Below are 13,230 nucleotides of genomic sequence, written 5' to 3'. Positions count from 1 at the left end.
AAACTTCTACATTACATATGCATTTTCATTAGAGGATATATGCTTACGTTTTGCATACCTTATTATATCATGTCAGATCTAAAAAAGATTCACACAAGCCTACGGAGATAATTAGAAAGGGGGGGAAATCACAATGTGTATATGATACAGTTACAGAATGAGAATATTGTCATTAACAGGGTAATCCACTCAATCACCTGAAATGCCACTTGTGTGTTCTAGTGCCCAAAACATTAGTAGGCAATTGAGATCACTATGTCATTGATGAACTCACTACAGTGATGTGCATGTGTAGTAATTGCTGTATTTCCTATTTAAAGGTCTTGACAGAACATTATTGGAAACTGTCATTTAAATTTAAATGATATTAAGGAGCAGTCTCAAAAATTGCCACTTGAACATTTCTGTATTAATATAGGATAAAAAATGGTCACACTTGAGTTACACTAACTTATTTAATATACTCATTCAATAATTCTATCATGAATATGTAGCTAAGTATCCGGATTTCCTTCATACACAAATGAGGTTTGGGGAATGCATTCCTCAAACCCAATTTTCAAAAGCGGCCTGTAAACTTAAACCCATCATTTTACATGTGCAAATACTTGGCTACATACAACCTTTTGTCAAACCACCAAATTCTGATTTACCTGCAAAAGCGGGCATGGATTTGCATGGTGGCCCGAAAAGCAAATTCTGCTCCTTCTTCAGGATCCTTCAGGCTTCTTTGGCAGCAGAATTATTTCAGTTTCACTGCACAAGAGCGTAAGCAGGATTCTACATGTATATAAATTGGTGTGGTGTGGACAGGTCATGGTGCAAGTGGCATCTACCACTTGATGGCTCCTCCCATTTTCCCCGCCAATAAGGGGAAGGGAGAATAAAGGGCAATCGAGCCTATTTCAATAACTAGATCAGAGGTGCGAAAACTACAGCACATGGGCCACATCTGGCCTGTGGGACCCTCTTGCCTGGCCCCTGAGCTCCCGGCCCGGGAGGTTAGCCCCCGGCCCCTCCCCTGCTGTTCCCCCTCTCTTGCAGCGTCAGCTCATTGCGTTGCCAGCACAATGCTCTGGGCAGCGGGGCTGCAAGCTCTTGTCGGGCAGTGCAGCTGCAGAGTCCGGCTTAACCCGGTGCTCTGCGCTGCGCAGTGGCATGGCTGGCTCCAGCCGGGTGGCACTGCTGCCTGTCCTGGTGCTCTGGGCGGTGCGGCTGTAGCACTGCCAGTCACTGGTGCTCCATGCAGCACAGTAAGGGGGCAAGGAGCGGGGGGGTTGGATAGAGGGCAGGGGAGTTTGGGGTGGTGGTCAGGGGTGGGGGAGTGGATAGGGGTTGGGGTGGTCAGAGGGTGGGCAACCAGGGTGTTAAATGGGGGCAGGGGCCCCGGGGGGCAGTCAGGAACAAGAGAGGGGGTTGGATGGGGTGGCTGGAGGCAGTCAGGGCAGGGGTTCTGGGGGCAGTCAGGGAGAAGGGGTGGTTGGATGGGGTAGGGATCCCAGGGGGGCAGTCAGGAATGAGAGGAGGGGTTGGATGGGGCAGCAGGGGACAGTAAGGGTGGGGGATCCGGGGGCAGTCAGTGTACAGGGAGGAGTGGTTGGGGCAGGGGTCCTGGGGTGGGGGGGTCATCAGGGGATGAGAAGCAGGGGGTTCGGATAGGGGGCAGGGGCCAGGCCATGACTGGCTGTTTGTGGAGGCACAGCCTCCCCTAACCACCCTCCATACAATTTCGGAAACCTGATGTGGCCCTCAGGCCAAAAAGATTGCTTGCCCCTGCACTAGATTCTTTCTTCCCCCCTTTCTCCTGTGCCACTGTAAGTCTGACAAGCATAGCTGAGTGATGTTTTTCACATAAAACATTTTTTTCAGTAAAAAAATGTAGATTTTGCAAAGCCAAAACATTGCAAATTGGTGTCAGATTTGCCAAATTGCTTCAGTCAAAAAAAAAATCAGAAAAAAATTGAAACATTTTGTTTTGACATGTTCAAAATAAAAAGTTTTTTTTTCAGTTAGAAGTGATTTTTTGTTTCAAAAATTCATTTACATTTATTAAAATGACAATTGAATAAAAATAAAGAAAGAAAAATCCTCAAAATTTAAATGAAATGTTTCATTTCAGGTTGGAGCCAAAAACAGTTTTTTTCTCCAACTTGTCAAGTTGCCAAATACTTTGTTCATCAGAACAATGGTATTTATTTATCTGGGGAATTGCCAACCATCTGAAAAATCTATCACTCACCCAGCTCTCCTACCACACTGCTTGGGACATGACCCGGGCAGAGGAATCAGGCCTTAAAGCACAGTCCCAAATGCACAATACTTTCAGTGAAAACACAGAATTTATATTTCCCATTTGAAGTGTGCCTTTAGGCATTGTTCATACATGTTTTTGCCTTGCAAAATGTGTATGTCTAAATTCCCAGATTACTCTGTTCTAGTATTAAGATCCTGATCCAAAGCCCACTGAAGTCAATGAGAGCCCTTACCCTCACTTCAATAAGCTTTGTTTGGATCAGTCTGTTTGGAGGCCATAGATTATATTCACTATGAGTTGAAATAGATTGTGCATATCTATGCATGAATGGGGGTTAGAAGGTAGACAGCACAAGGAACCAAATGGGTAGAAAGGATGGGGATAAGGGATAAAGTAGATTTTATTTGCTTTACGTGGTGAAATCTCACCAGCCTTCCTCAGGCAACACTCCCATGGAAGACTGACTGCAGTACTGGTTGAGGGTTACCAGCCCAGCTTTATCCTTTTACCTTGGAGTATAAGAAATATTTACATCTGTCTGAAAATAGCCCCCAAAATAGCTTATCCAGTATTACTTTTTGCATGATAATGTTTGCAAGCAAACAAACAAAAAACTAGACTTGTATTCTCCAGCCACCTCCAGCCCATACCCTTCTACAGTGGTTAGAGGGCAGGGCCAGCATAGAGGATGTTTAGACATTACTTAGATTGTGAGGTCTTTGGGGTAGAGACCATCTTGCACAGCACCAGCACAATGGGGTGCTGGTCCACGACTGGGAAATTCCTGTTGCTACCGCAATACAAATAATAAACTATGATTAAGATGCAACTTAAGAAAGAGTCTTTCCAGGTTCATGCTCACTCAGTGTTACATTGCACCTGAACAGCCTTTTCTTTTCACCCACCCTCTACCCAAATGTAGGATGTGGCTTAAGGCTGGGATATTCTTCTTCTTGAATGATCTTTGATGGATTTTCATAAAGAAATGAACAATTATAAATACTAAAGAGTAAATAACTTATAGCTTCTACATGTTTCTGAACACCCATGCTTCATGGGATCTCCAGTAAAATAATGCAATTAAGCAATTTTACAACTTGTCAAAGCTGCAAAATGAAACAATACAAAACCAGACAATACTGTATAGACATAAAATGTTAAGGTGGGGGTAAAGGTAAGAAAATGGAAGACATACATGAATTGGGATATGAGGGAAAGGGGAAGAGTGTAGGGAGAAGAAAAGGGAAAAGATGAGGGTTAGGGGGAAAGGAAGTCTGGCATTCTGTGAGCCACCCTCAATATTTTTTTTTATCCAAAGGGTATCTAGAAATTTTTTTTAATTCATATAATTGCTTTGTATGGCTGTAAGATATTACTTTCTTTGGCTTCTAACTAAGACAGGTGTGACCATCACTGTATTCTGGGCAGAAGCCTATGCTTCCACTTTTGTAAAATCATGCGCTTGGTGTTCATCGCTGCCTTCAAAAACAAAAGTCTTTGTGGCAGAGTTAACCCCATTTTAGCAGGGAAATAAACTATGATATAATTTTCATCTGAAGCTGAGCACTATTTTAACTCTTGTGATCACCTCACCACCACACAGACATAACATGTTAGGGTAGGGGTAAAGGTAAGAAAATAGAAGACATACATGAATTGGGAGGTGAGGGAAAGGGGAGAATAAAGAGGAGAAGAGAAAAAACAAACAGAGGCAGAGAAGACGCGGAAATAGTTATAACAGCATGCATCAAAATTTAGTTTACACCCAAAAGTATCTAGTCCAATTTTTCCATAGTTTTCTTACCTCTAAGGCAAGTCCACAGTTTCATACAGAGGTATGCATCACATCGTGCTCAACTCTTCCGAATCCCAGTACCTTTTTCCCAGCAGGTGTTTGTCTCTGCTTTCCCCTTTCTGGAGCTGTTTCTCTTTTTTTTAGGCACTCCTAGGTATTCATTCAGTCTTCCATCATCCAGATTGGTGGTGGTGTTGATGCCACCACCATTGTTGTCATCGTCCTTGTAGCCGCCATTGCCATCTCTCTCCCCTTGGAATGAGCTGCATCTAGCTCAAATAGGCCCAGACCCTTGCCATGCCCAGCAGCCTCTGAGAGGACTTTTTCATTAGAGTTAGCTGCTTGGATTGTTTTTTGTTTGTTTGGTTGGTTGGTTTTTTCTCTCCCTTTATGGACCAGTTCACTCTGTCACCCCACATCCTCCCATAGCATATGCATCATGGTTTCTTTCTCTTTGTTACAGCACCAACAAAACATCAGAGGATAAGGCTGTAACTCCTTTATCTTGTGCAAACTCTGTGGCATCCAATACATTTTGAATAAAATTTTTTGTTGCATCAAGTGTAGCCTGAGATCCACAGAAAGAGTGGCTAGGCAAAGGGTCTGCGCTCTCCTAGCTAAGAGTTACCAATTGTATCCTCATTGCCTTGAAAAATCACTTATTTGGAGCAACCCGGGCCTTCAGATTGGGAAAAAAACAAAAACAAAAACAAATAAGCAAACTCTAAGTTGGGGGAATGTAGCTGAACAGCGGCATCATGTGGTTTCCCCAGTGCATGGTCTACGTTGCCGCTTAAGTTGATGTAAGTTACATCACTCAGGGCTAAGAAAAAAATCACCCCCTGAGCAACATAGCTCACCTCTACCTAACGCCGGGTCTACACCCTCTTGCGGAGGTGGAGTACTGAAGTCAAAGGGAGAGCGCTCTCCCACTGACTTATTGCATCTTCACCAGGACCTGCTAAATCCATGCCACTGCATCCATCACAGCACAGGCCCCAACTTTCTTCTGTGTCGGTGGGTGCTCGGCCCCACCCCCGGCCCTGGCCCTACTCCACCCCTGCCCCAAAGTCCCCGCCCTAGATCCATCTCTCCCTGCCCCTATTGGACCCCTCTCCAAATCCCCGCTCCGGCCTTGCCTCCTCCCCCAAGCGCGTTGCATTCCCCTTCCTCCCCGTCCCTCCCAGGCTTGCTGCATGAAACAGCTGTTTCACAGGGCAAGCACTGGGAATGAGGGGGGAGAAGCAGGACGCAGTGGCGCGTTCGGGCGGAGGTGGAGCAGAGCTGGGGTGGCGGGGGTGAGGCTGTGAGCTGCTGGTGGGTGCAGAGCACCCACCAATTTTCCCCCATGGGTGCTCCAGCCCTGGAGCACCCACAGACTCAGCGCCTATAGATCACAGCGGTGGCAATTTAGCGGGTCAGTATAGACAAGTCCAGAGTAAATAATGAGGGTATTGTCCTTTTTCCAGCACTAAAGCAATGTTATGACCTGCTATCCTCAGCGGAGTAACAGAACTGACAACCGGGGCTGGATTAACCTTTTGCAGGGGGCGAAGAGTGAGGGGGCAGAGAGGAGCGAGCGGCGGGCGGGGCCTCAGGGGGAAGAGGCCAAGCAGAGGTGGGGCCTCTAGACAGAGTGCGGGCAGAGCAGGGGGAGGCATAGTCTGCATGCCAGCCTGGGTGCCTTCTGAGTGTGGGCCCAATGTGGACTGGGATGCAGCTGTGTCCCATAGCAAGTGCTGCATGCCTGCCAAGTCCTCACACTGATATCCCACACTGTTTTGCTGGCTGTCGCCTGTCTGTGTACTTGTGTGCCCTCTACTGCTCCAGGGTTATCCTGATCACGTCATCTTGCCATTTAAATGGGCACATGAGGCCAGATGCTGTCCTTCATGATTCCAGCTCATGAGGAGTTCATATGCCTGTATATCATACTCCTGATTACTCCCCAGTCACGCCTAGTGCTCGCATATTGTGGTCCCATGCTGAGATCCTGGTCTTTAATGTCCTCTGGGGAGAAGTGCTTTATTTTACCCATATGGTTGGTAGTTACCAGGTATATAATTTATCACACGTATACAAACAGGTAGAATAGCAAATGTTCAGTAAGAAATACAACTAGGACACTCCCCAGTGCTGCAGTAAGGTGAAGGAACTCCAGTTGGATTATTGCAAGCCAAGCAAAGTACAATTTGACTATCCAGAGAGACACCACAGTCTGCTCTTACTATAAGGAGCTTGACCATATCTCTACTAGATGTGACACTTCTGCACCAGAGTTTGTTGAGGACACCCTGACTGGGTAAACCCAAAGCCAGATGCAGTAATGGAGGTCTCAGACCACCTCCATTCAGAGCTACAGGATGAACCTGAACCATAGGCAGAGACCCATATTTTGGATGGCAGCTCTAATTATTAACTGACATTTTGAAATACAGCTCAATAGGGGAGGAGGATGTTACACATGTACAGGCACTGTGAGGACACCATCATGTTGGTATAATTTTTCTCTGCTTCATGGGCTTTTAAACACCCTCCCTCTCACACTCAATGAAAAGGCCATCCCAGAGACTGTAAACTCTTGAGTCTGTTTTATATTAATATGGAAACACAAAAACACTGTTAAATTTTGCTGTGTCCCACCTCTCAGTCTCCTACCACAGTGCTTATGGTCTTTCCCCACTGCGCCCAAAAAGGGTGGCATTGGGTGGCTTAACAAGGAAGGAGACTTTAAGTAAAGGCACTTTTGTTGTAAGTTATCTTTTTATTATTGTTCTTTATTTTCCATCATATCAGCATCATAAGGAAGAGGAGACAGGCAGACAGACAGAGATAGAAGAACATTGATCTATGGAGACACAAACCATGTTCTTGGAGCACTTAACCTTCTAAGTTTGCACAGCAGTATGAATGCTCATTCATTTTTGTATTGAATGATAACAAAGCTCATTTTGGTGTAGTACTATGTATTGTTTTTAAAATAACTGGATTTTTCTTTTTTTTTACAATCATGGTTCTGAGTCTTGGTCCTTCCTTTCTAATGTGAAGCCTCAGTCTCATAATGTCTTCACAAGCACAAAAACACATCAAAACAAGGACTATATTAAATGTACGGCATGACAAACCTCACATACAGTTGATTAAGAGCAAAGATATAAAATTCACAATAATGCTTAATAAATGCTGTGATGTTACACTCCATATTCTTTATGGAAATATGCTTATGATGTGGATATGACATAACAGATGCACCTTATGCAAGATGGGTCTTGTACGATATCATTGGGAAGGTTATAATTTGCTGAATGTAACTATCCAATTTGTACATATGTATCATTTCTGTACCTAAAGTTAGGAATATGAACTGTGTAACAATTACAACTGGGAGTGTATTGGGAAGACATCCACCAGACGACAGGACATCAGATTTGATGGGCCATTAGGAAGGAACAACAAGATCATGAAGATACTAATCTCTCTCCCTCCTGGGAGGTGTCTGGGGACGTAACTGTGTCACTACTAGGCCAGGTGGTCTTGTCGCCTGGTAGTAAACATTATCTGGGACTTCTTGTAACTTTCCACTGAAGGGAAGGGTGGGGGAGAGGGATCAAGTTTGGGAAGCAAAGGGTTCCCACCTTATGTAAATCTTATTTAAGGGAGGGGAGGAAGACAAATGGGCCTCCTCCTCTCCATGGCCTGTCTACCCAAGAAGAGAGACTGCTAAAGCCACCTAAAGGGAAGGCATGTGGGGCCGGGGGGTGGGGGGGAGTCCAGACTGAGACAGGGGTCCAGTCTGAAAAGAAATATAACTGGAACTGTAAACCACAGAAACTTTGCAACCTGCCTAAAATAACATTTAGGGTAAGAAGTTATATTTTGTAACCAGCTTCTTAAGTATTTTGAACTTAGCTTGCATATTTTGTTTTATTTGCTCAGTAATTTGCTTTGTTCTTAAAATTCACCTTTTGTAATAAACTTATTTCTTGTTTATAATATAACCCCGTTTGTACAATTCACAATTGGAATGGGGGGAAGAGGCTGTACATACCTCCCTCCACACTGAGGGAGGAGCCATATTTCATAATATATCTTTGGGTCTGCACTCCAAGGGAGGTGGACACCTGAGTGCTTGGGCAAGTCCCTTAAGCTGAGCCTTTCCAGAGCTGATCTCAGTGTCTGTTTCGTTCTGCAGTTGGGTGTGGCCCTCCCTGTGTGTGTGCTGGAGGAAGCTTAATAGCTTGGCTCAGCAAGACAGGTAAAAAGGGTGACCAGGCTGCATGTTTGATCTACCAACTAGTTAGCAATAGAATGGTTGAAATCCGAAGTGGAAAGCTTCCAGATAGCGATGATCACATGATTCTCTGTGCTGATAGAAGCGCTCATGTGGGTGGTTACTGTTGCAACTCTGGAGCAAGTTCTCCACAGATTTCTAAGGAAGTGACTTTTGACATCTTGAAGTGCTGCTGCCACTGCTGATTCTCTGAAGACTGCAGTACTATCCTGTCTCACCTGCAGTAATAGTTAGATGAGTCTAAAAGCAGCATTGCACCAAGTGAATTTATTCCAGGAAAAAGTGTAGATGTGTCTGATTGCTTTCTGCCTCCTCATCTTCCTCAGCTGCTCTTTTCACCTGGGTTCTAAAGTCACTGCATGACTTTAGGTATTCTACCAGCACTTGGTTTATATTCATAACTGTGAGGATTGCAGTGATCATCAGTGCTTCTCCCATGCTGCCTGACAGCACTGTGAAAATGGTACTGGATCACAGAAACAAGAAAGTTGATGAATGAAACCAGGGGAATCATGGGAATTATTCTGTTTGACCACAAACCCCCAAATTCCATTGCCTTCTAGTAGAAATCTAGAATGCAGAGCATAAAAAATCCCAGAAAACATACAGCATAGCGGCAAACAATGCACCACAGGATTTCTGACCAGAATGCCAAATGCTTCTTCCCAAACATTGCTGTGATGTGTGGCCTCAAAGTTCTAAGGCAAAGGTGTTTTGATCACAAAACAAAGTGCAGTATATACATTCCACTTGTGAAACGGTTGTTGTGGAACACTTAATATATATACACAAAACCCACAGCAAATTGAAAATATAGACATGCCCTTAGGGAGTATCAGGATCCCTGAAAGTGTTATCAGCCTAAAACACAGAATATGAACATATTGACATTTCTTAGATTATTCATTGATTTAAAGAGAATTACTAATAGAATTAAATAAAAATCTATATGTTTCTTTTTATTAATTTTAGAGATTAAACATTTATATCTTCTTATATGGCTAAGACTGTGTTCCTCTGTCTAATCTTTATTTGCACTTTGTGAAATACCTTTTTTGTTGTACATAATTAACCATGCTTTTAAGGCTAATGGGAAAAAATGCCTACCCTGACTAAATGTATTTTCTGAAATGCTGTAATTGTTCTAAGTACAATAATGGGCTGAATAGACAGTATTTAACAGAGGCTCTTATTTATACAGAAGGGAAATGAGGATATAAAAAGACATTAGGAAAAGGGTATTAATTAGTTTATAAAGTCATTATAGGGTATTTAAGGAGCCAGTAATGAATGTAATGCTATGGAAATGGCCTTAGACATTAATTACAAGGCTAAAAATACAAAGTATCAGTAATGAAGAGAAGTTTGAGTCAAAATGCATGCTGTCTGCAGGTACAACAGATATATAAAAAATAAATTACTAATACTTATGCAGGTCATCTCCAGCTGGGCAATTATATGAAAAAATCCTGCTAGGTTTTGCACACGTTATTTAATTTAATGTAGCTATATGGCACTAATGGGGTTAAAGTGAGGTCTTGCTGGATAGGCTTGAGTAAATTAATAGCTTCCCTCTTAAACCTGTTTACATGTCAAAAAGTTCATGTGACAATATCTGATCATCTATTAATTATATTTTAGATTTATGACCAAAATATACTTATAACCTGATTTCCAGAAATTATATTTCTGGTTTATTAAAAGAAAGGGGATGAATCTGATTCATGGGCTGTAACACTTATGGCAGAGGTAGTGAATAGATGGACTATGGGCCAAATCTGGACTGCTAGATGCTTCTGAATGGATGCCATCTTTTTATTTACTTATTATCATTATTGTTATTATTTTATTATTTTTGCTGGAGTCTGGATCTTGATTACACCTTGACCAAAAAATTTGGACCTTGACAAAAAAAAAATTGGCTATCATGACTTAAGGAAATACCTTTCCTGGGTCTGATGAATACATCCCTTAAAACACAGTGGCCCATCTGCCCACACAATGGAGCATCATTGGTTGCTCACACTGGTTTTCCCAGAACTGGCTGAGCAGATTTAAGATAGAGGAGAAATGGGCTAGCTGGACCTCTCTTCAGAGACAAAGAGGGATTAGGATATATGCTTATACATTCTTCTCCATGATAGTAGGACATTTGCAGACATGCCAACTCTCCTGAATTAATATTGAGAGAAATGATTGTTGAGTAAAATTAAGCCTCACTCATGATCTCCCATTACAATTCTTAAATGTCAGGAACAAAGGAATGTGGCTTCCCCACTGGGCAGTTTGAAAGACAATGAGAAATAATTTACAATCAGATAAACAAAGCTATCAAGCTAACAAGTGGCTACACCCCTGCAAGGAAACTTCAATAAGCAATTGAATCAACTGAAGGGGGTTGGGGAGGGGTCCTGAAATTTGAGAGTTCTAAAAGTGAGGCTTAGGGCTTGTCTACACTGATTTTACCCACTTCTGTATTTCCAAGTCCTAACCAGGATGAGAAGTGGAAGTACTGAAATATCAAGATCATGCTTGATACAATTCTTTCTATGTCTGCTATCCGATGAAGTGTGCTGTAGCTCACGAAAGCTTATGCTCAAATAAATGTGTTAGTCTCTAAGATACCACAAGTACTCCTTTTCTTTTTGCTGTCCTTCTATCACTTGGAACTTGTTTGTTTTCATGGCTTGAAGGAGTAGTGGGAAGCAACACAACAAGGCTTAATAACTTTAAAAATAAATATATTAACACAATAGCTTGCAAAAGAAAAAAAATAGCTTGCAAAAGAAAAAAAAATCCTTTCTAAAAGGATCCATATCCAAATATTTACCTGCCATCATGGTGCACTATTCAGGGTATGATCCAGAGCCCACCAAAGTCAACTGAAAAACTCTTTTTGACCTCAATTAGCTTTAATTTAGGCCCTCAGCTCTTCACCAGGACCAAGATTAAAACAGATGAAGATAATATGAAAACCCCCATTGATTTCCCTAGGTCTTGGATCGGGCTTAAATACTGGATATTGCATTTACCATTTTGAGATACCTTTATTAATCTGGTAAAAATCCCATATTGTCTCATACAATCAGTGTAAGTTATCAGTGCCACAAAATTGTTTTCCAATTTGGTTTTGATATTTGATTTTTTTCCTTAAGGTTTTAGGATCTTTAAATGTTTCCAGTTATTTGTATTACTCTCATATTGCTTAATTAAAAAAAATCTGATTACTTTAAGTTTCTAATTAGGTATTCCCTATTAGTTTGATACTTATTCATAGCAGAAAGTTCATTGTTAAAAATTAAAAAGAAACAAACAAGATCATCTTTCAAAAGAATAAAATCTATTGTCTTCTGATATGTATAACAACCTTCATTAAAAGAACCAAAGAAAATATGACATTTGACATCCCTAGCCTCTGTTTGCCAGAAGCTGGGAATGGGCAACAGGGGATGGATCGCTTGATGATTACCTATTCTGTTCATTCCCTCTGGGGCACCTGGCACTGGCCACTGTCAGAAGACAGGATACTGGGCTAGATGGACATTTGGTGTGACCCAGTATGGCTGTTCTTATCCCACTTTCTAACCTGTCAATCACCTAAACAGAATAGAGAAAATCTTAATTATTTATATCAAATAAAGTCAGGAAACGAAACACATATTAAATACAATGAGAAAAATTTTGCTATTTATTACACCAGTGTAAATTAGGAAAACCCCAATGAAGTCAAAAGAGTTTCAGCAGATTTCCAAAGGTAACATAAGAGCCTAATGACAGGTTTCAGAGTAGCAGCCGTGTTAGTCTGTATTCGCAAAAAGAAAAGGAGTACTTGTGGCACCTTAGAGACTAACAAATTTATTAGAGCATAAGCTTTCGTGAGCTACAGCTCACTTCATCGGATACATTGGGTGGAAAAAGCAGAGGAGAGATTTATATACACACACACACACACAGAGAACATGATACAATGGGTTTATCATACACACTGTAAGGAGAGTGATCACTTAAGATAAGCCATCACCAGCAGCAGGGGGGGGAAAGGAGGAAAACCTTTCATGGTGACAGGCAAGGTAGGCTAATTCCAGCAGTTAACAAGAATATCAGAGGAACAGTGGGGGGTGGGGTGGGAGGGAGAAATACCATGGGGAAATAGTTTTACTTTGTGTAATGACTCATCCATTCCCAGTCTCTATTCAAGCCTAAATTAATTGTATCCAGTTTGCAAATTAATTCCAATTCAGCAATCTCTCGTTGGAGTCTGTTTTTGAAGCTTTTTTGTTGAAGTATAGCCACTCTTAGGTCTGTGATCGAGTGACCAGAGAGATTGAAGTGCTCTCCAACTGGTTTTTGAATGTTATAATTCTTGACGTCTGATTTGTGTCCATTCATTCTTTTACATAGAGAGTGTCCAGTTTGGCCAATGTACATGGCAGAGGGGCATTGCTGGCACATGATGGCATATATCACATTGGTAGATGCGCAGGTGAATGAGCTTCTGATAGTGTGGCTGATGTGATTAGGCCCTATGATGGTATCCCCTGAATAGATATGTGGACAGAGTTGGCAACGGGCCTTGTTGCAAGGATAGGTTCCTGGGTTAGTGGTTCTGTTGTGTGGTGTGTGGTTGCTGGTGAGTATTTGCTTCAGATTGGGGGGCTGTCTGTAAGCAAGGACTGGTCCGTCTCCCAAGATCTGTGAGAGTGATGGGTCGTCCTTCAGGATAGGTTGTAGATCCTTGATGATGCGTTGGAGAGGTTTTAGTTGGGGGCTGAAGGTGATGGCTAGTGGCGTTCTGTTGTTTTCTTTGTTGGGCCTGTCCTGGAGTAGGTGACTTCTGGGTGCTCTTCTGGCTCTGTCAATCTGTTTCTTCACTTCAGCAGGTGGGTATTG

Source organism: Dermochelys coriacea, chromosome 1, assembly GCF_009764565.3.
Source record: "Dermochelys coriacea isolate rDerCor1 chromosome 1, rDerCor1.pri.v4, whole genome shotgun sequence".
Classification (NCBI taxonomy): domain Eukaryota; kingdom Metazoa; phylum Chordata; order Testudines; family Dermochelyidae; genus Dermochelys; species Dermochelys coriacea.
The sequence above is the reverse complement of the archived record's forward strand: the minus strand, read 5'-3'. Positions refer to the sequence as shown.